The 24,123-nt window shown below is 39.3% G+C and overlaps 1 non-coding gene across 1 annotated transcript; it reads right to left on the bottom strand.

The window, feature by feature from the left end:
• Positions 1–12,950: 12,950 nt before the first annotated feature.
• Positions 12,951–13,058, bottom strand: LOC112714488 (small nucleolar RNA R71). The gene has a single exon (XR_003159277.1). It is a non-coding gene; the product is annotated as a small nucleolar RNA R71 (small nucleolar RNA).
• Positions 13,059–24,123: the final 11,065 nt, after the last annotated feature.

Below are 24,123 nucleotides of genomic sequence, written 5' to 3'. Positions count from 1 at the left end.
AATTTACCGCAATTAACACTAGGGTTCACAAAATTGGACAAATCACAAGGGTTTAGAGTTTTCTTACCTTACCTATTGATAATTGGGATAAAATTTAATAATTATCCATTATTAGATTGCACCTAAATTACCAAAATCTCTCAATATCAAACCAAAAATGTGAAAAAACAAAAGGGTAGAGAAATGGGCACAAAAATATGAGATCTTTACCATTTTTTCAGTTAGAATCGAAGAGCTCAATGAGACGAACGCGTGGCAACAAAGTGCTCATCAATCGAAGCTCTAGATTGAAAGTTATGTGTGATAAAAAAATGATGATGAACAGTGCTTTGGTTAAGTTTTGTCTCCCTTCACCATTTCAGCATGGAGCTCAAAGTGGAAGTGGTTTTGTCAAGGTTCTGAAAACCAGACCAATTATCAAACCGCTCGAGTCACTATATGCTGGTTTATTGGTCTAACCATAGCTCAACTGAAAAAACCGTTTCATAATAAAATAATAAATAAATTATAAATAAACATCCTAAATATCTTTCAAATTCAAAAAACTCTAAATATGCAAAAACTTGTTGCAAATTTGTTGACAATTAATATAATTATACTTTCATTAAAAATAGCTAGATTGAATTACAATGCACAAGTTAAAGATAGAGAATATTGTCTTAATGTAGCTTATGAGCGGATAATTTATACGCTTTTGGCATTATTTTTAGGTAGTTTTTAGTAGGTTCTAGCTACTTTTTAGTATAATTTTATTAGTTTTTAGGCAAAATTCATATTTCTGGACTTTACTATGATTTTGTGTGTTTTTCTGTGATTTCAGGTATTTTCTGGCTGAAATTGAGGGAGCTGAGCAAAAATCTTACTCAGGCTGAAAAATGACTGCTGATGCTGTTGGATTCTGACCTCCCTGCACTCGGAATGGATTTTTTGGAGCTACAGGAGTCCAATTAGTGCGCTCTTAATTGGGTTGGAAAGTAGACATCCAGGAATTTCCAGCAATATATAATAGTCCATACTTTGCTCGTAGATAAATGACGTAAACTGGCGTTTAACGCTAGTTTCATGTTGCATTCTAGCGTTAAACGCCAGAAACAGGTTACCAGTTGGAGTTAAACGCCCAAAACAGGTTACAACCTGACGTTTAACTCTAGAAACAGCCCAGGCATGTGAGAAGCTCAAGCCTCAGCCCCAGCACACACCAAGTGGGCCCCAGAAGTGGATTTCTGCACCATCTATCTTAGTTTACTCATTTTCTGTAAACCTAGGTTACTAGTTTAGTATTTAAACAACTTTTAGAGATTTATTTTGTATCTCATGACATTTTAGATCTGAACTTTGTACTCTTTGACGGCATGAGTCTCTAAACTCCATTGTTGGGGTGAGGAGCTCTGCAGCGTCTCGATGAATTAATGCAATTATTTCTGTTTCCTATTCAAACACGCTTGTTTCTATCTAAGATATTCATTCGCACTTCAATATGAAGAAGGTGATGATCCGTGACACTCATCACCATTCTCAACCTATGAACGCGTGCCTGACAACCACCTCCGTTATACATTAGATTGAATGAGTATCTCTTAGATTCCTTAATCAGAGTCTTTGTGGTATAAGCTAGAATCCATTGGCAGCATTCTTGAGAATCCGGAAAGTCTAAACCTTGTCTGTAGTATTCCGAATAGGATTCAGGGATTGAATGACTGTGACGAGCTTTAAACTCGTGAGTGTTGGGCGTAGTGACAGACGCAAAAGGATCAATAGAACCTATTCTGACATGATCGAGAACCGACAGATGATTAGCCGTGCGGTGATAGCGCATTTGGACCATATTCACTGAGAGGATGAATGGTAGCCATTGACAATGGTGATCCACCAACACACAGCTTGCCATAGGAGGAATCTTGCGTGCATGAAAAAGAAGACAGGGAGAAAACAGAGATTCAGAAGACAAAGCATCTCCAAAACTCCAACACATTCTCCATTATTGCGTAACAATCACTCATTTCATGCTCTTTCACTTTTTACAATTGAGGCTAAAGAACCCTATTGGTATCCTGACTAAGAATAATAAGATAACCATAGCTTGCTTCAAGTCAATAATCTCCGTGGGATCAACCCTTACTCACGTAAGGTATTACTTGGATGACCCAGTGTACTTGCTGGTTAGTTGTGCGGAATTACATAGTGTGAGTGTAATTTTCGTGCACCAAGTTTTTGGCGCCGTTGCCGGGGATTGTTTGAGTTTGAACAACTGACGGTGAATCTTGTTGCTTAGATTAGGAAAATTTTGTCTTTTGGATCAGAGTCTTTTATTTTCTTTTCAAAAATTTTTCCAATTTTTTTTTATTTTTAGTTTTTCTGTGAGTTTAGTATCATGTTTTAAGTTTGGTGTCAATTGCATGCTTTTCTTTGTCTCTCAATTTTTGAATTGCATGTTCTTTGTTCTTCCTTGATCTTCAAATTATTCTTGTCAATTTTTCTTGTTTGATCCTTGGTTTGTCTTGTTTTGTGTCTCTTCTTGTTTTTCTTGTGCTTTTTCAAAATATTAGTTTTCAAAAAATATTTTTATTTATTAAAAATACCTCTTTAAAACACGTTACATTTATAGCTCAATTGGCTAGAGCGTTGGTTTGTGTTCTTGGTAATTAGGTATCTTCTTTTTAAAACTTTTTCAAAAATAATTTTTTTTATTAAATCTTGTGCCAAACTTTAAGTTTGGTGTTTTCTTGTTAATAAATTTTCGAAAATTTTATTTTGGTTTTCTAAAAATTTTAAGTTTGGTGTTCTTTCTTTTGTTCTTGTTGTTCTTGTGAGTCTTCAAGGTGTTCTTGAGTCTTCTTTGTGTTTTGATATTAAAATTTTTAAGTTTGGTGTGCCTTGGTGTTTTCCCTCCAAAATTTTCGAAAACAAGGAGCATTGGATTTAAAAATTTTAAGTCTTGTGTCTTTTGTGTGTTTTTCTTTTATAATAAAATTCAAAAATAAAAAATATCTTTTCTAACTATTTTTAAGCAAATATTTCGAAATTTTTCATAAAAATTCAGATTTCAATTTCAAAATTTTATCTTATCATATCTTAGTTGTTAAGATTTTAAAATCATATCTTTTTCAAAAATATCCTAACCACTTTCTCTCTCCTCACTTTTTCGAAAATCTTCATGAAATATTTTCAAAATTTTTTTATTTTTATTTTTATTTTAGTTTTTATTTTATTATTTCAAATTTTTTTCTATATAATAAAATAAATCCACGTCATCTCCCTTTCTCCATCATGGACCTAAGTGGAAATGAACAATCCAAAAGGACTCTGGGGTCATATGCTAACCCCACTACTGCTTCATATGGGACTAGTATCTGTATACCCTCCATCGAAGTTAGTAGCTTTGAGTTGAATCCTTAGCTCATTATCATGGTGCAGCAAAGTTGCTAGTATTCCGGTCTTTCACAGGAAGAACCTACAGAGTTTCTGGCACAGTTTTTACAAATCGCTGACACAGTACATGATAAGAAAGTAGATCAGGATGTCTACAAACTGTTACTGTTCCCATTTACTGTGAGAGACCAAGCTAAAAGGTGGTTAAATAACCAACCTAAGGCTAGCATAAGGACATGGAAACAGCTGTCAGAAAAATTCCTGAATCAATATTTCACTCCAAAACAGATGACACAGCTAAGGCTGCGCATCCAAGGCTTTAAATAAGGAGATAATGAATCCCTTTATGATTCCTTGGAGAGATACAGAGAGATGTTAAGAAAATGCCCCTCTGAAATGTTTTCAGAGTGGGTGCAGTTAGACATCTTCTATTATGGGCTTACAGAGAAAGCTCAGATTTTTCTAGACCACTCAGCTGGTGGATCTATCCACATGAGAAAGACAATTGAAGAAGCTCAAGAGCTCATTGATACAGTATCCAGAAATCAGCATCTGTACCTAAGCAGTGAACCCTCCATGAAAGAAGAAGCTAGAACAGTAACTGCTGAACTCAATCCTACAGAACAAGTTACTAAATTCAATAAGCAATTAGAATTTCTAACAAAATAGCTAGCCGAATTCAAGGAGATACTACAAGACACAAGAATGGCTAATATGAATATGGAAGTGCAGTTGAAGCAAACAGAACAGCAGTTATCAAAACAAATAACAGAAGAGTGCCAAGCAGTTCAATTAAGAAGTGGGAAAACATTAAATACCTCACTTCAAGGCAGCAGGAAGCCAAGAAATGAACAAACTGCTACCCAAAATCCCTCTGAGAACAGTAAAAGCACAGAGAGGAATAATTCAGGTGTTCAAACGCCAGAAAAGGGTGGAGAGCTGGCGTCAAACGCCCAACCCATGCTCTGTTCTAGCGTTCAAATGCCAGAAACAGGTAAGGAGTTGGCGTCTAACGCCACTCCAGCTTCCACCCCTGGCATTCAAACGCTAGTGGGGGATCAGACACATACAAGTGCTGATAGCAATCCCTCTAAAAAGGCTTCTCAACCCACATCTGTAGGCAATAAACCTGCAGCAACTAAGGTTGAGGAATACAAAGACAAAATGCCTTATCCTCAGAAACTCCGCCAAGCAGAACAGGATAAGTAATTTGTCCGCTTTGCAAAATATCTCAGGACTCTTGAAATAAAAATTCCGTTTGTAGAGGCACTTGAGCAAATACCCTCTTATGATAAGTTCATGAAAGAGATCTTAAGTCATAAGAAGGATTGGAGAGAAACTGAAAAAGTTTACCTCACTAAAGAATGCAGTGCAGTCATTCTGAAAAGCTTACCAAAAAAGCTTAAAGATCCTGGAAGCTTTATGATACCATGCACATTAGAGGGTACTTGTACCAAGCAAGCTCTATGTGATCTTGGGGCAAGTATCAACCTAATACCTGCATCTACTATCAGAAAGCTTGGTTTGACTGAAGAAGTCAAACCAACCCGGATATGTCTCCAACTTGCTGATGGCTCCATTAAATACCCATCAGGCGTGATTGAAGACATGATTGTCAAGGTTGGACCATTTGCCTTTCCCACTGACTTTGTGGTGCTGGAAATGGAGGAGCACAAGAGTGAAACTCTCATTCTAGGGAGACCTTTCCTAGCAACTGGACGAACCCTCATTGACATCCAAAAAGGGGAATTAACCCTGAGAGTCAATGAGGACAAGTTTAAGTTGAATGTTGTCAAAGCTATGCAGCATCCAGACACCCCAAATGACTGCATGAGCATTAATATTATTGACTCTCTGGTAGAAGAGGTCAATATGACTGAGAGTCTTGAATCAGAGCTAGAGGATATCTTTAAAGATGTTCAGCCTGATCTGGAGGAACCAGAGAGAATAATAGAACCTTTGAAAATCCCTCAGGAAGAGGAGAAACCTCCTAAACCCGAGCTCAAACCATTACCACCATCCCTGAAATATGCATTTCTGGGAGAAGGTGACACATTTTCTATAATCATAAGCTCTATCTTAGAGCCACAGGAAGAGGAAGCACTAATTCAAGTGCTGAGGACACACAAGACAGCTCTTGGGTGGTCCATCAGTGATCTTAAGGGCATTAGCCTAGCCAGATACATGCACAAGATCCTATTGAAGGATGGCGCTAAGCCAGTGGTTCAACCACAGAGGTGGATGAATCCAGCCATGAAGAAGGTAGTACAGAAGGAGGTCACTAAATTACTAGAGGCTGGGATTATTTATCCTATTTTTGATAGCCCCTGGGTGAGCCCTGTCCAAGTCGTCTCTAAGAAGGGTGGCATGACAGTGGTTCATAATGAAAAGAATGAACTGGTTCTTACAAGAACAGTTACAGGGTGGCGTATGTGTATTGATTACAGAAGGCTCAATATAGCCACCAGAAAGGATCATTTTCCTTTATCATTCAAAGACCAGATGCTAGAAAGACTAGCAGGTCACGATTACTACTGTTTTCTAGATGGAAATTCATGTTATAATCAAATTGTAGTAGATCCCCAGGATCAAGAGAAAAAAACATTCACATGTCCATCTGGAGTATTTGCATACAGAAGGATGACATTTGGTCTGTGCAATGCACCTGCAACCTTTCAAAGGTGCATGCTTTCTATTTTCTATGATTTGGTGGAAAAATTTCTGAAAGTCTTCATGGATGACTTCTCAGTATTTGGAGACTCATTCAGCTCCTGTCTTGACCATCTAGCACTTGTTCTAAAGAGGTGCGAAGAGACTAACCTGGTTTTAAACTGGGAAAAAAGTCACTTTATGGTGACTAAAGGAATTGTCCTTGGGCACAAAATTTCGAACAAGGGAATAGAGGTGGATCAAGCTAAGGTAGAGGTAATTAAAAAATTACCACCACCTGCCAATGTTAAGGCAATCAGAAGCTTTCTGGGGCATGCAGGATTCTATAGGAGGTTTATAAAAGATTTTTCAAAAATCGCCAAACTTCTGAGTAATCTGCTAGCTGCTGACACGCCATTTATCTTTGATAACGAGTGTCTGCAGGCGTTTGAGACTCTGAAAACTAAGCTGGTCACAGCACCAGTCATCTCTGCACCAAACTGGACATTACCATTTGAATTAATGTGTGATGCCAGTGACCATGCCATTGGTGTAGTGTTGGGACAAAGGCATGATAAGCTTCTGCACATCATTCATTATGCCAGTCGTGTTTTAAATGATGCACAGAAGAACTACACAACCACAGAAAAAGAGTTATTTGAAGTGGTCTACGCCATTGAGAAGTTCAGATCTTATTTAGTAGGATCAAAAGTGATTGTGTACACAGACCATGCTGCTCTTAAATATCTACTCACAAAGCAGGATTCAAAACCCAGGCTCATAAGATGGGTGTTGCTTCTGCAAGAGTTTGATATAGAAATAAGAGATAGAAAAGGGACAGAAAACCATGTAGCAGATCACCTGTCCCGAATAGAACCAGTAGAAGGGACGTCCCTCCCTCTTACTGAGATCTTTGAAACCTTTCTGGATGAGCAACTTTTTGCCATTCAGGCAGCACCATGGTTTGCAGAGCTTCATGATAGTGACGCTGACAAAAAGTTCATTGTTAATGAGCAAGGAGTCAAGCATTATCTTGAAGGCAATGTTGAGCAAGAAAGCTCAAGACTGAGACTGGATTAAAGCTCAGTAATAGTCCAGCTAAAGACATTAAAGAAGCGCTTATTAGGAGGCAACCCAATCTTTATTTATTTATATTTCTATTGTTCTCTCATGTTTTTATTAGGTTTATGATCATATGGAGTCATAAAAGTATTGCAAAAATTAAAAATAGAATAAAAAACAGCAGAGGAAAAGCACACCCTGGAGGAAGAGCTGTCTGGCATTTAAATGCCAGAAACGTGCATCGGTCTGGTGTTTAACGCCAGAAACAAGCACCAAGCTGGAATTTAACGCCAACAACAAGCATCAGGCTGGCGTTAAACACCAGAAACAGGATACATTTGGGCGTTTAACGCCAGAAATAAGCTGCAGTCCGGCGTTAAACGCCAGGATTGCATACAGAGGGCGTTTTACACGCCTAAAAGGTGCAGGGATGAGAAATCCTTGACACCTCAAGATCTGTGGACCCCACAGGATCACCTCAGGATCTGTAGACTGATGAGCGGATAATTTATACGCTTTTTGGCATTGTTTTTAGTATGTTTTAGTTAGTTTTTATTATATTTTTATTAGATTTTAGTTAAAACTAACTTTTCTAGACTTTACTATGAGTTTGTGTGTTTGTCTATGATTTCAGGTATTTTCTGGCTGAAATTGAGGGACCTGAGCAAAAATCTGATTCAGAGTCTGAAAAGGACTGCAGATGCTGTTGGATTCTGACCTCCCTGCACTCGAAGTGGATTTTCGGGAGCTACAAAAGCCCAATTGGCACGCTCTCAATTTTGTTGGAAAATAGACATTTTGGGCTTTCCAGAAGTGTATAATAGTCCATACTTTGCCCGAGATTTGATGGCCCAAATAGGCGTTCCAAGTCAGCTCAAGAATTCTGGCGTAAAACGCCAGAACTGGCACAAGAATGGGAGTTAAACGCCCAAACTGGCACAAAAGCTGGCGTTTAACTCCAAGAAAAGTCTCTACACATGAAAGCTTCAATGCTCATCCTAAGCACACACTAAGTGGGCCCGGAAGTAGATTTTTATGTCATTTACTCATTTTTGTAAACCCTAAGCTACTAGTTATCCACAAATAGGACCTTTTGCTATTGTATTAGCAATCTTTTGATCACTAGAGATCTTTCGATCATGTTTTGATGATTGAACCCTCTTTGGGAGGCTGGCCATTCGGCCATGCCTAGACCTTGTTCTTATGTATTTTTAACGGTGGAGTTTCTACACACCATAGATTAAGGTGTGGAGCTCTGCTGTACCTCGAGTATTAATGCAATTACTATTGTTCTTCTATTCAATTCGGCTTATTCTTGTTCTAAGATATCACTTGTTCCTCAACTTGATGAATGTGATGATCCGGGACACTCATCATCATTCTCACCTATGAACGTGTGCCTGACAACCACCTCCGTTCTACCTTAGATTGAGTGGATATCTCTTGGATCCCTTAATCAGAATCTTCGTGGTATAAGCTAGAATTGATGGCGGCATTCAAGAGAATCTGGAAGGTCTAAACCTTGTCTGTGGTATTCTGAGTAGGATTCAAGGATTGAATGACTGTGACGAGCTTCAAACTTCTGAAGGCTGGGCGTTAGTGACAGACGCAAAAGAATCACTGGATTCTATTCCAACCTGATTGAGAACCGACAGATGATTAGCCGTGCTGTGACAGAGCGCGTTGAACATTTTCACTGAGAGGACGGGATTGTAGCCACTGACAACGATGATGCCCAACATACAGCTTGCCATGGAAAGGAGTAAGAAGGATTGGATGAAGACAGTAGGAAAGCAGAGAGACGGAAGGGACAAAGCATCTCCATACGCTTATCTGAAATTCTCACCAATGAATTGCATAAGTATCTCTATCTTTACTTTATGTTTTATTCATCTTTTAATTATCAATCCTTCATAACCATTTGAATCCGCCTGACTGAGATTTACAAGATGACCATAGCTTGCTTCATACCAATAATCTCTGTGGGATCGACCCTTACTCGCGTAAGGTTTATTACTTGGACAACCCAGTGCACTTGCTGGTTAGTTGTGCGAAGTTGTGATAAAGAGTTGAGATTGCAATTGAGCGTACCATGTTGATGGCGCCATTGATGATCACAATTTCGTGCACCAAGTTTTTGGCGCCGTTGCCGGGGATTGTTTGGGTTTGGACAACTGACGGTTCATCTTGTTGCTTAGATTAGGTATTTTTCTTCAGAATTTTTAAGAATGAATTCTAGAGTTTCAAGGTGATGCTTTTTATCATCACCAAAGCTGATTAATTTTCATTAATTTAGCTCTTTAATGTAATGTCCTGCTGAAGCTTGGCTAGCTATGTCTAATCTTTTTAGACTAAAGCTTTAGACTAACATTGCATGATTCCTGGAATTCTTATTAAAAATTTTGAATCTCTTTATTTTCTTTTCCACATAATTTTTGAAAAATCCAAAAAACTTACAAAGTCATAAAAATTAAAAAAATATTTTATGTTTCTTGTTTGAGTCTAGTGTCTCATTTTAAGTTTGGTGTCAATTGCATGTTTCTGTTCTTCTTGCATTTTTCATGTGTCTTCATTGATCTTCAAGTTGTTCTTGATGATTTACTTGCTCTGATCTTGAAATTCTCTTGTTTTGTGTGTTTTGTTGTTTCTCATATGCATTCTCAACTTGTTAGTGTCGGTGGTATACAAACCTCTAAGTTTGGTGTCTTGCATGCATTGTTTATTTGATTTTAGTTGCATTTTGATTATTCCTCATCATTAAAAATCCAAAATTTTTTTTCAAAAGTGTGTCTTTTCTAGTCAATAATACAGAGAATTGAAGATTCAGAACATACAGCAAAGGAATCACACAGAAAAAGCTGGGAGTTCAAAACGCCCAGTGAAGAAGGAAAACTGGCGTTTAAACGCCAGCCAGGGCACCTGGCTGGGCGTTTAATGCCCAAAAGGGTAGCATTTTGGGCGTTAAACGCCAGAATGGATACCATTCTGGGCGTTTAACGCCAGGATGGCACAAGAGGGAAGATTTTGTTTTAATTCAAATTTTTTTCAAGTTTCCATAATTTTTCAAAATCAAATCTTTTTCAAATCATATCTTTTCAATCATATATTTTCAAACTCAATTTCTTTCCTTTTTCAAAAATACTTGCTAACAATTAATGATTTGATTCAACATTTCAAGTATGTTGCCTTATCTGTTGAGAAAGGTTTAACGTTTGAATCATATCTTTTCTTGTTAGCCAAGTCATTAATTTTAAAAATCAAATCTTTTTAAATTGTTTTTCAATCATATCTTTACAATCATATCTTTTTAAAACCATAACTTTTCAATCATATCTTTTTATCACATCTTTTTCAAAATAGTTTTTGATGAGCGGATATTTTATACGCTTTTTGGGGGTAATTTCATGTAGATTTTAGTATGTTTTAATTAGTTTTTAGTAGAATATTATTAGTTTTTAGGCAAAAATCATATTTCTGGACTTTACTATGAGTGTGTGTATTTTTCTGTGATTTCAGGTATTTTCTGGCTGAAATTGAGGGAGTTGAGCAAAAATCTGACTTAGGCTGAAAAAGGACTGCTGATGCTGTTGGATCCTGACCTCCCTACACTCGGAATGGATTTTTTAGAGCTACAGGAGTCCAATTGGCGCGCTCTCAACGGCGTTGGAAAGTAGACATCCAGGGCTTTCCAGCAATATATAATAGTCCATACTTTGCGCGAAGATAGACGACGTAACTTGGCGTTGAACGCCAAGTACATGCTGCTGTCTGGAGTTAAACGCCAGAAAAACGTCATGATCCGGAGTTGAACGCCCAAAACACGTCATAACTTGGAGTTTAACTCCAAGAAAGGCCTCTACTCGTGGATAGCTTTAGTCTCAGCCCCAGCACACACTAAGTGGGCCCCAGAAGTGGATTTCTGCACCAATTATCTTAGTTTACTCATATTCTGTAAACCTAGGTTACTAGTTTACTATTTAAACAACTTTTAGAGACTTATCTTGTACCTCATGACATTTTTAGATCTGAATTACATACTTTGTGACGGCATGAGTCTCTAAACCCCATTGTTGGGGGTGAGGAGCTCTGCAGCGTCTCGATGATTTAATACAATTCCTTTGTTTTCCATTCAAACACGCTTGTTCTTATCTAAGATGTTTATTCGCGCTTAATTGTGAAGAAGGTGATGATCCGTGACACTCATCACCTTCCTCAATCCATGAACGTGTGCCTGACAACCACCTCCGTTCTACATCAGACTGAATGAATATCTCTTAGATTCCCCAACAGAATCTTCGTGGTATAAGCCGGATTGATGGCGGCATTCATGAGAATCCGGAAAGTCTAAACCTTGTCTGTGGTATTCCGAGTAGGATTCCGGGATTGAATGACTGTGACGTGCTTCAAACTCCTGAGGGCTGGGCGTTAGTGACAGACGCAAAAGAATCAATGGATTCTATTCCAACCCGATTGAGAACCGACAGATGATTAGCCGTGCTGTGACAGAGCATAGGAACGTTTTCACTGAGAGGATGGGAGGTAGCCATTGACAACGGTGACACCCTACATAGAGCTTGCCATGGAAGGAACCTTGCGTGTGGGAAGAGGATTTCAAGGAAGAGTTGAAGTCAGAGGACAAAGCATCTCCAAAACTCCAACATATTCCCCAGTTCTGCAAAACAAGTAACTCTATTGTTCTCGTTTATTTTAACTTACAATTTTAAACACTTTGGCTTCTTACAAATAAATCCAAATAACCTTGTTGACATCCTAACTAAGATTAATAAAATAAATATTGATTGCTTCAAACCAATAATCTCCGTGGAATCGACCCTTACTCACGTAAGGTATTACTTGGACGACCCAGTGCACTTGCTGGTTAGTTGAACGGAGTTGTGAAAAGAAAGTAATCAGTTAGTTGAATTAGTTCTCTTTGGCACATGCCAAAGAGCCATTAATTAAGGATCACAATTTCGTCCACCAGTTTTCAATCATATCTTTTTGATTTCTAATTTCAAAATCTTTTTCAAAAATCACTTAATTTCTTTCCCAATCTTAGTTTTCGAAAATCATCAATCAAATTTTCAAAATTTCTTTTAATTGTTTCAAAATCTTTTACTTTATTTTCGAAAATTCTTCCCCTCTTTTCACATCCTTCTATTTACGGACTAACCCTCCTCCTCAATGCACAATTCGAACTCTATCCCTCTCGATAAGTTCGAATTCTTCTACCTCATCCTTCTATTCTTCTTTTCCTCTGACATCTCAAGGAATCTCTATACTGTGACATAGAGGATTCCATATTTTCTTGTTCTCTTCTCTTTCATATGAGCAGGAGCAAAGACAAAAGCATTCTTGTTGAGGCTGACCCTGAACCTGAAAGGACCTTGAAGCGAAAGCTAAGAGAAGCTAAAGCATTACTCTTTGTAGAGGACCTAACAGAAATCTTCAAAGAAGAAGAACCCATGGCAGCCGAACACAACAACAATGCCAACAATGCAAGGAAGGTGCTACGTGACCTTACTGCACCTACTCCCGACTTCTATGGGAGAAGCATCTCTATCCCTGCCATTGGAGCAAACAACTTTGAGCTTAAGCCTCAATTAGTTTCTCTAATGCAACAGAATTGCAAGTTTCATGGACTTCCATTGGAAGATCCTCATCAGTTTTTAGCTGAGTTCTTGTAAATCTGTGACACTGTCAAGACCAATGGGGTTGACCCTGAGGTCTACAAACCTATGCTATTCACTTTTGCTGTAAGAGACAGAGCTAGGATATGGTTGGACTCACAACCTAAAGAAAGCCTGAACTCTTGGGAAAAGCTAGTCAATGCCTTCCTGACTAAGTTCTTTCCACCTCAAAAATTGAGTAAGCTTAGAGTGGAAGTCCAAACCTTTAGAACGAAGGAAGGTGAATCCTTCTATGAAGCTTGGGAAAGATACAAACAATTGATCAAAAAGTGTCCTTTTGACATGCTTTCTGAATGGAGCATCAAAGGTATCTTCTATGATGGTCTGTTTGAACTGTCCAAGATGTCATTGGACAGCTCTGTTGGAGGATCTCTTCATCTAAAGAAGACACCTGCAGAAGCTCAAGAACTCATTGAAATGGTTGCAAATAACCAATTCATGTACACTTCTGAAAGAATCCTGTGAACAATGGGACGAATCAAAAGAAAGGAGTTCTTGAGATTGATACTCTGAATGCCATATTGGCTCAGAACAAAATATTGACTCAGCAAGTCAATATGATTTCTCAAAGTCTGTCTGGAATGCAAGCTGCACCAGGCAGTACTAAGGACGCTTCATCTGAAGAAGAAGCTTATGATCCTGAGAACCCATCAATGGAAGAGGTGAATTACATGGGAGAACCCTATGGAAACACCTATAATCCTTCATGGAAAAATCATCCAAATATCTCATCGAAGGATCAACAGAGACCTCAACAAGGTTTCAACAACAATAATGGTGGAAGAAACAGGTTTAGCAATGGCAAGCCTTTTTCATCATCTTCTCAGCAACAAATAGAGAATTCTAAGCAGAACCACTCTGACTTAGCAACCATGGTCTCTGATCTAATCAAAACCACTCAAAGTTTCATGACTGAAACAAGGTCCTCCATTAGAAACTTGGAGGCACAAGTGGGTCAGCTGAGCAAGAAAATTACTGAACTCCCTCCTAGCACTCTTCCAAGCAATATAGAAGAGAATCCAAAAGGAGAGTGTAAGGCCATCAACATGGCCGAATTTGGAGAGGAGGAAAAGGTAGTGATCGCCACTGAGGAAGACCTCAATGGACGTCCAATGGCCTTCAATAAGTTCCCTAATAAGGAACCATAGGAATCTGAGGCTCACACTGAGACCATAGAGATTCCATTGGATTTACTTCTGTCATTCATGAGCTTTGATGATTATTCTTCCTCTGAAGAGAACGAAGATGTCACTGAAGAGTAAGTTGCTAAGTACCTTGGAGCAATCATGAAGCTAACTGACAAGTTATTTGGTAATGAGACTTGGGAGGATGAACCCCCTTTGCTCACCAAAAAACTGGATGACTTGACTAGGCAGAGATTACCTCAAAAGAGACAGGACCCTGGAAAGTTCTCAATACCTTGTACAGTAGGCACCATGACCTTCAAGAAGGCTCTGTGTGACCTAGGGTCAAGCATAAACCTCATGCCTCTCTCTGTAATGGAGAAGCTAGGGATCTTTGAGGTACAAGCTGCAAGAATCTCACTAGAGATGGCAGACAATTCAAGAAAACAAGCTTATGGACTTGTAGAGGATGTTCTGGTAAAAATTGAAGACCATTACATCCCTTCTGATTTCATAGTCCTAGAGACTGGGAAGTGCATGGATGAATCCATCATCCTTGGCAGACCCTTCTTAGCCACAGCAAAGGCTGTGATTGATGTTGACAGAGGAGAATTGATCATTCAAGTGAATGAAGAATCCCTTGTGTTTAAGGCTCAAGGATATCCCTCTGTAACCATGGAGAGGAAACATGAAGAGCTTCTCTCAAAACAGAGTCAAACAGAGCCCGTACAGTCAAACTCTAAGTTTGGTGTTCGGAGGCCACAACCAAATTCTAAATTTGGTGTTGAACCCCCACAGTCAAACTCTAAGTTTGGTGTTGGGAGGTTCCAACATTGCTCTGAATATCTGTGAGGCTCTATGAGAGCCCACTGTCAAGCTACTGACATTAAAGAAGCACTTGTTGGGAGGCAACCCAATGTTATATCTAACTATTTTCCTTTTGTTATTTTATGTTTTCTATAGGTTGATGATCATGGGAAGTCACAAAATCAATTGAAAAAAGAAAAAACAGAATGAAAAACAGAAAGAAAAATAGCACACCATGGAGGAAAACTTGCTGGCGTTTAAACGCCAGTGAAGACAGCAAATAGGCGTTTAACGCCCAGTCTGGCACCATTCTGGGTGTTTAACGCCAGAAAGGGGCACCAGACTGGCGTTAAACGCCAGGAAGGGGCAAGAAGCTGGCGTTAAACGCCAGAAATGGGCACAAGCCCGGCGTTTAACGCCAGAATTGGCAGAAGGAGCATTTTTGCTCGCCACTTGGTGCATGGATGAATTTTCCTTGACACTTCAGGATCTGTGGACCCCACAGGATCCCCACTTACCCCACCACTCTCTCTCTTCTTCACCTATTCACCAATCACCTCAATACCTCTTCCCCAAAAACCCCTCACCTATCAAATCCTACCATTCTCTTTACCACTCACGTCCATCCTTCACCTACCCCACCATCCAAATTCAAAATACTTTCCCTTCCAAACCCACCCATAATGGCCGAACCCTACCCTTCTCTCCACCCCTATATAAACCCATCTTCACTCCTTCATTTTCACACAACCTAAACACTACTTCTCCCCCTTGGCCGAACCACAAAGCCCCCTCCATCTCCTCCATTTTCTTCTTCTTGTACTCCTTTCTTTCTTCTTTTGCTCGAGGACGAGCAAACCTTCTAAGTTTGGTGTGGTAAAAGCATTGCTTTTTATTTTTCTATAACCATTTATGGCACCTAAGGCCGGAGAAACCTCTAGAAAGAGGAAAGGGAAGGCAAAAGCTTCCACCTCCGAGTCATGGGGGATGGAGAGATTCATCTCAAGGGTCTATAGCTCAGTAGTAGAGCATTTGACTGCACATCAAGAGAGCCCACTCATGGACCTCAACAAGAGCATGAGGAATTCCCTCATCAAGAAATTCCTGAGATACCTCAGGGGATACATTTTTCTCCACACAATTATTGGGAGCAACTAAGGATAGGAGCACCAAAATCACTAGGGTTCAAGCAACAAAGGCAAGGAAGAGACATAGAGGAGCTCAAGAACACCATTGGTCCTCCAAGAAGAAGGTGCCACCATCACTAAGGTGGACTCATTCCTTAACTTCTTTGTTCTTATCTTTCTGTTTTTGGGTTTGTGAACTTCATGTTTGTTTATGTTAGTGTCTCTATTACATGATCATTAGTATTTAGTAACTATGTCTTAAGGCTATGAATAATTCTATGAATCCTTCAACCTTCTTAAATGAAAAATGTTTTTAACACAAAAGAACAAGAAGACATGAGTTTCGAATTCATCCTTAAAATTAGTTTAATTATATTGATGTGGTGACAATACTTTTTGTTTTTCTGAATGAATGCTTAATCATTCCCACTAGCAACCGGTCCGAAGTTTGATCATCTTTGGACATCTAGTTCTTAGATCACGTTTGGGAGGCTAGCCATTCGGCCATGCCTAGACCTTGTTCTTATGTATTTTCAACGGTGGAGTTTCTACACACCATAGATTAAGGTGTGGAGCTCTGCTGTACCTCGAGTATTAATGCAATTACTATTGTTCTTCTATTCAATTCCGCTTGTTCTTGTTCTAAGATACCACTTGTTCTTCAACTTGATGAATGTGATGATCCGTGACACTCATCATCATTCTCACCTATGAACGTGTGACTGACAACCACCTCCGTTCTACCTTAGATTGGGTGGATATCTCTTGGATTCCTGATACACGACGCATGGTTGATCGCCTGACAACCGAGTGCTTGCCTGACAAACGAGCCAGCCATTCCGTGAGATCAGAGTCTTCGTGGTATAGGCTAGAACTGATGGCGGCATTCAAGAGAATCCGGAAGGTCTAACCTTGTCTGTGGTATTCTGAGTAGGATTCAATGACTGAATGACTGTGACGTGCTTCAAACTCCTGAGGGCGGGGCGTTAGTGACAGACGCAAAAGAATCACTGGATTCTATTCCGGCCTGATCGAGAACCGACAGATGGATAGCCGTGCCGTGACAGGGTGCGTTGCACATTTCTACTGAGAGGATGGGAGGTAGCCACTGACAACGGTGAAACCCTTGCTTAAGCTTGCCATGGAAAGGAGTAAGAAGGATTGGATGAAGACAGTAGGAAAGCAGAGAGACGGAAGGGACCAGCATCTTCATACGCTTATCTGAAGTTCCTACCAATGAATTACATAAGTATCTCTATCTTTATCTTTATGCTTTATTCGTATATCACCCATATCCATTTGAGTTTGCCTGACTAAGATTTACAAGGTGACCATAGCTTGCTTCATACCAACAATCTCTGTGGGATCGACCCTTACTCGCGTAAGGTTTATTACTTGGACGACCCAGTACACTTGCTGGTTAGTTGTGCGAAGTTGTGTTTATGCCATGGTATTGAACACCAAGTTTTTGGGTTCATTACCGGGGATTATTTGAGTTGTGAAAAGTATTGATCACAATTTCACATACCAAGTTTTTGGCGCTGTTGCCGGGGATTGTTGAGTTTGGACAACTGAAGGTTCATCTTGTTTCTTAGATTAGGTATTTTTTTCTTCAGAATTCTTGAAGATGAATTCTAGAGTTTCATGATGATCTGTTGAAGTCTGGCTGGCTGTGAAGCCATGTCTAATTTCATTGGACCGAGGTTTCAACTCATCATCACAAGAGCTTGTTGATTTTTATCAATCTTGCTGTTGGAGCAGTGATCTGCTAAGGCTTGGCTGGCCTTTGGCCATGTCTAGTGTTTTGGACCGAAGCTTTCTTTAAAAGCTTGGCTGGCTGTGAAGCCATGTCTAATTCCTGGACCGGAGTCTTAGACTAAACATTGCATGATTCCTGGAATTCTCATTAAGAATTTTGATACCTTTTTCCACCTTATTTTCGAAAAACACAAAAAAATTACAAAATCATAAAAACCAAAAATGTTTTTCTTATTGAGACTCTATTCTCATTTTAAGTTTGGTGTCAATTGCATGCATTCATTCATGTATCTTAAGGATCTTCAAGTTGTTCTTGATGATTTCTTATTCTGATCTTTGAATCCTCTTGGCTTGAATGTTTATGTGTCTCATATGCATTCTCATTAGTGTCAGTAGTATACAAACTGCTAAGTTTGGTGTCTTGCATTCATTTTTATTTGATTTTAGTTGCATTTCGATTATTCCTCTTTATTAAAAATCCAAAAATATTTTTAATTTGTGTCTTTTCAAGTCAATAATACAGAGAATTGAAGATTCAGAACATACTGCAGAGGAAGAATACAGAAAAAGCTGGGCGTTCAAAACGCCCAGTGAAGAAGGACAGACTGGTGTTTAAACGCCAGCCAAGGTACCTGGTTGGGCGTTTAACGCCCAAAAAGGTAGAGTTTTGGGCGTTAAACGCCAGAATGTGCACCATTCTGGGCGTTTAATGCCAGGATGGCACAAGAGGGAAGATTCTGTTTTCAATGCAAATTTTTTTTCAGGTTTTCAAAATCTTTTCAAAATCAAATCTTTTTCAAATCAAATCTTCTCAATCAAATCTTTTTCAAAATCAATTTCCTTCTATTTTTAAGGATACTTGCTATCAATTAGTGATTTGATTTAACATTTCAAGTATGTTGCCTTTTCTGTTGAGAAAGGTTTAATGTTTGAATCATATCTTTTCTTGATAGCCAAGTCATTAATTTTCAAAATCAAATCTCCTTAAAATGTTTTTCAAATCATATCTTCTCAATCACATCTTTTTTTTAAAACCAATCATATCTTCTTAACCACATCTTTTTCAAAATAACTTTCAATCAAATCTTTTTGATTTCTAATTTCAAAATCTTTTTCAAAAATCACTTTACTTCTTTCCCACTTTTATTTTCGAAAATCAATTAAGTTTTTTTCAAAATGTTTTCAAAATCTTTCACTTAATTTTCGAAAATTACCTCTCTTCTTCTCACATCCTTCTATTTATGGACTAACACTATTCTTTAATGTAAAATTCGAACTCCATCTTCTTTGATAAGTTCGAATTTTCTACTTCTGTCTTCCATTTTTCTTTTCCTCTGACACCTCAAGGAATCTCTATACTGTGACATAGAGGATTCCACATTTTCTTGTTCTCTTCTTTCTCTTATGAGCAGGAGCAAGGACAAAAGCATTCTTGTTGAGGCTGACCCTGAACCTGAAAGGACCTTGAAGCGAAAGCTAAGAGAAGCTAAGGCACAACTCTCTGTAGAGGACCTAACCGAATTCTTCAAAGAAGAAGAACACATGGCAGCCGAAAACAACAACAATGCCAACAATGCAAGGAAGGTGCTGGGTGACTTTACTGCACCTACTCCCGACTTCTATGGGAGAAGCATCTCTATCCCTGCCATTGGAGCAAACAACTTTGAGCTTAAGCCTCAATTAGTTTCTCTAATGCAATAGAATTGCAAGTTCCATGGACTTCCATTGGAAGATCCTCATCAGTTTTTAGCTGAATTCTTGCAAATCTGTGACACTGTCAAGACTAATGGGGTTGACCCTGAAGTCTACAGACTTATGCTATTCCCTTTTGCTGTAAGAGACAGAGCTAGAATATGGTTGGACTCACAACCTAAAGAAAGCCTGAACTCTTGGGAAAAGCTAGTCAATGCCTTCTTGGCAAAGTTCTTTCCACCTCAAAAATTGAGTAAGCTTAGAGTGGAAGTCCAAACCTTCAGACAGAAGGAAGGAGAATCCCTCTATGAAGCTTGGGAAAGATACAAACAATTAATCAGAAAGTGTCCATCTGACATGCTTTCTGAATGGGGCATCATAGGTATTTTATATGATGGTCTCTCTGAACTATCCAAGATGTCTTTGGATAGCTCTGTTGGAGGATCTCTTCATCTGAAGAAGACGCCTACTGAAGCTCAAGAGCTAATTGAAATGGTTGCAAATAACCAATTCATGTACACTTCTGAAAGGAATCCTGTGAACAATGGGACTAGTCAGAAGAAAGGAGCTCTTGAGATTGACACTCTGAATGCCATATTAGCTCAGAACAAAATATTGACTCAACAAGTCAATATGATTTCTCAAAGTCTGTCTGGAATGCAAAATGCACCAGGTAGTACTAAGGAAGCTTCATCTAAAGAAGAAGCTTATGATCCTGAGAACCCTTCAATGGAAGAGGTGAATTACATGGGAGAACCCTATGGAAACACCTATAATCCTTCATGGAGAAATCATCCAAATCTCTCATGGAAGGATCAACAGAGACCTCAACAAGGTTTCAACAATAGTAATGGTGGAAGAAACAGGTTTAGCAATGGCAAGCCTTTTCCATCATCTTCTCAGCAACAGACAGAGAGTTCTAAGCAGAACACCTCTGACTTAGCAACCATGGTCTCTGATCTACTCAAAACCACTCAAAGTTTCATGACTGAAACAAGGTCCTCCATTAGAAATTTGGAGGCACAAGTGGGTCAGCTGAGCAATAAAATTACTGAACTCCCTCCTAGTACTCTTCCAAGCAATACAGAAGAAAATCCAAAAGGAGAGTGCAAAGCCATTAACATGGCCGAATTAGGAGAGGAGGGAGAGGCAGTGAACGCCACTGAGGAAGACCTCAATGGACGTCCACTGGCCTCCAATGAGTTCCCCAATGAGGAACCATGGGAATCTGAGGCTCAAAATGAGACCATAGAGATTCCATTGGACTTACTTCTGCCATTCATGAGCTCTGATGAGTATTCTTCCTCTGAAGAGGATGAGTATGTCACTGAAGAGCAAGTTGCTAAATACCTTGGAGCAATCATGAAGCTAAATGACAAGTTATTTGGAAATGAGACTTGGGAAGATGAACCCCCTTTACTCACCAAAGAACTGGATGACTTGTCTAGGCAGAAACTGCCTCAAAAGAGACAGGATCCTGGGAAGTTTTCAATACCTTATACCATAGGCACCATGACCTTTAAGAAGGCCTTGTGTGACCTAGGATCAAGTGTAAACCTCATGCCTCTCTCTGTAATGGAGAAGTTAGGGATCTTTGAGGTGCAAGCTGCAAAAATCTCACTAGAGATGGCAGACAATTCAAGAAAACAAGCCTATGGACTTGTAGAGGACGTTCTGGTAAAAGTTAAAGACCATTACATCCCTACTGATTTCATAGTCCTAGAGACTGGGAAGTGCATGGATGAATCCATCATCCTTGGCAGACCCTTCCTAGCCACAGCAAAGGCTGTGATTAATGTTGATAGAGGAGAATTGATCATTCAAGTGAATGAAGAATCCTTTGTGTTTAAGGCTCAAGGATATCCCTCTATCACCATGGAGAGGAAGCATGAAGAGCTTCTCTCAAAACAGAGCCAAATAGAGCCCCCACGGTCAAACTCTAAGTTTGGTGTTGGGAGGCCACAACCAACTTCTAAGTTTGGTGTTGAACCCCCACATTCAAACTCTAAGTTTGGTGATTGGGAGGTTCCAACATAGCTCTGAGCAGTTCTGAGGCTCCATGAGAGTCCTCTGTCAAGCTAATGACATTAAAGAAGCGCTTGTTGGGAGGCAACCCAATGTTATATTTTATCTATTTCCCTTTTGTTATTTTATGTTTTTTGTAGGTTGATGATCATGAAAAGTCACAAAATCAATGAAAAAAGCAAAAACAGAATGAAAAATAGAAAGAAAAATAGCACACCCTGGAGGAGAGCTTGCTGGCGTTTAAACGCCAGTGAAGCTAGCTGTTGGGCGTTTAACGCCCAGTCTGGCACCATTCTGGGCGTTTAACGCCAGAAAGGGGCACCAGACTGGCGTTAAACGCCAGAAAAGGGTAAGAAGCTAGCGTTAAACGCCAGAAATGGGCACCAGCCCGGCGTTTAACGCCAGAATTGGCCAGAAACGCAATTTTGCTTGCCATTTGGTGCAGGGATGACTTTTCCTTGACACCTCAGGATCTGTGGACCCCACAGGATCCCCACCTACCCCACCACTCTCTCTCTTCTTCACCAATCACCTCAACACCTCTTCCCCAAAAGTCCTTCACCTATCAAATCCCATCTTTCTCTTCACCACTCACATCCATCCTTCATAAAACCCCACCTACCTCACCATTCAAATTCAAACCACTTCCCCTCCCAAACCCACCCATACATGACCGAACCATGACTCCCCCCACTCCTATATAAACCCTTCTTCACTCCTTCATTTTCACACAACATAAACACCACTTCTTCCCTTTTTTTGGCCGAACCACATAGCCATTCCCTTTCCCTTCATTTCTTCTTCTTCTACTCTCTTCTTTCTTCTTTTGCTCGAGGACGAGCAAACCTTTTAAGTTTGGTGTGGTAAAAGCATTGCTTTTTGTTTTTCCATAACCATTTATGGCATCCAAGGCCGGAGAAACCTCTAGAAAGAGGAAAAGGAAAGCAAAAGCTTCCACCTCCGAGTCATGGGAGATGGAAAGATTCATCTCAAGAGTGCATCAAGATCACTTCTATGAATTTGTGGCCTTGAAGAAGGTGATCCCCAAGATCCCTTTCAAACTCAAAAAGGGTCAACTTTGATCAAAGGTTGGACCAAGTCCTCATAGACATCTGTGAAGAGGGCGCTCAATGGAAGAGAAAGGGAAACCAAGTCAACTAAGAAGGAATGACCTCAAGCCCATCACTAAGAAAAGGATGGAGCAAACAAGAGACCCCTCTCATCATGAAATCCCTGAGATGCCTTAAGGGATGCACTTTCCTCCACAAAACTATTGGGAGCAACTAAACACCTCCCTAGGAGAATTGAGTTCCAACATGGGACAACTAAGGGTGGAGCACCAAGAACACTCCATCATCCTCCATGAAATTAGAGAAGATCAAAGAATCATGAGAGAGGAGCAACAAAGACAAGGAAGAGACATTGAGGAGCTCAAGCACTCCATAGGATCTTCAAGAGGAAGAACAAGCCGCCATCACTAAGGTGGACCCGTTCTTTAATTTCCTTGTTCTTTATTTTTCTGTTTTTCGAATTTTAGTGCTTATGTTTATCTATGTTTGTGTCTTGTGATCATTAGTGTCTTAGTGTCTATGCCTAAAAGTTATGAATGTCCTATGAATCCATCACCTTTCTTGAATGAAACGTGTTCTTAATTGAAAAAGAGAAGAATTGCATGAATTTTGAATTTTATAACAGTTTAATTATCTTGATGTGGTGGCAATACTTTTGTTTTCTGAATGTATGCTTAAACAGTGCATATGTCTTTTGAATTTGTGGTTGTGGTTCATGAATGTTGGCTCTTGAAAGAATGATGAAAAAGGAGACATGTTACTGAGGATCTGAAAAATCATAAAAATGATTCTTGAAGCAAGAAAAAGCAGTGAATACAAAAAAAAAGAGAGAAAAACGAAAAAAAAGAAGGAGAAAAGAAAACGAAAAAAAAGAGAGAAAGAAAAAGAAAGAAATAAAGTTGTGATCCAAGGCAAAAAGAGTGTGCTTAAGAACCCTGGACACCTCTAATTGGGGACTCTAGCAAAGCTGAGTCACAATCTGAAAAGGTTCACCCAATTATGTGTCTGTGGCATGTATGTATCTGGTGGTAATACTGGAAGACAGAGTGCTTTGGGCCACGGCCAAGACTCAATAAGTAGCTGTATTCAAGAATCATCATACTTAACTAGGAGAATCAATGACACTATCTGGATTCTGAGTTCCTAAAGAAGCCAACCATTCTGAATTTCAAAGGATAGAGTGAGATGCCAAAACTGTTCAGAGGCAAAAAGCTAAAAGCCCCGCTCATCTAATTAATACTGATCTTCATAGATGTTTTTGGAATTCATTGCATATTCTCTTCTTTTTATCTTATTTGATTTTCAGTTGCTTGAGGACAAGCAACAATTTAAGTTTGGTGTTGTGATGAGCGGATAATTTGTACGCTTTTTGGCATTGTTTTTAGTATGTTTTTAGTATGATCTAGTTAGTTTTTAGTATATTTTTATTAGTTTTTAGTTAAAATTCACTTTTCTGGACTTTACTATGAGTTTGTGTGTTTTTCTGTGATTTCAGGTATTTTCTGACTGAAATTGAGGGACCTGAGCAAAAATCTGATTCAGAGACTAAAAAGGACTGCAGATGCTGTTGGATTCTGACCTCCCTGCACTCGAAGTGGATTTTCTGGAGCTGCAGAAGCCCAATTGGCGCGCTCTCAACGGCGTTAGAAAGTAGACATCCTGGGCTTTCCAGCAATATATGATAGTCCATACTTTGCCCAAGATTTGATGGCTCAAACCGGCGTTCAAAGTCACCCTCAGAAATCCCAGC

Source organism: Arachis hypogaea, chromosome 1, assembly GCF_003086295.3.
Source record: "Arachis hypogaea cultivar Tifrunner chromosome 1, arahy.Tifrunner.gnm2.J5K5, whole genome shotgun sequence".
Classification (NCBI taxonomy): Eukaryota; Viridiplantae; Streptophyta; class Magnoliopsida; order Fabales; family Fabaceae; genus Arachis; species Arachis hypogaea.
Note: the sequence above shows the minus strand (reverse complement) of the source record. Positions and strands in the feature narration are given on the sequence as shown.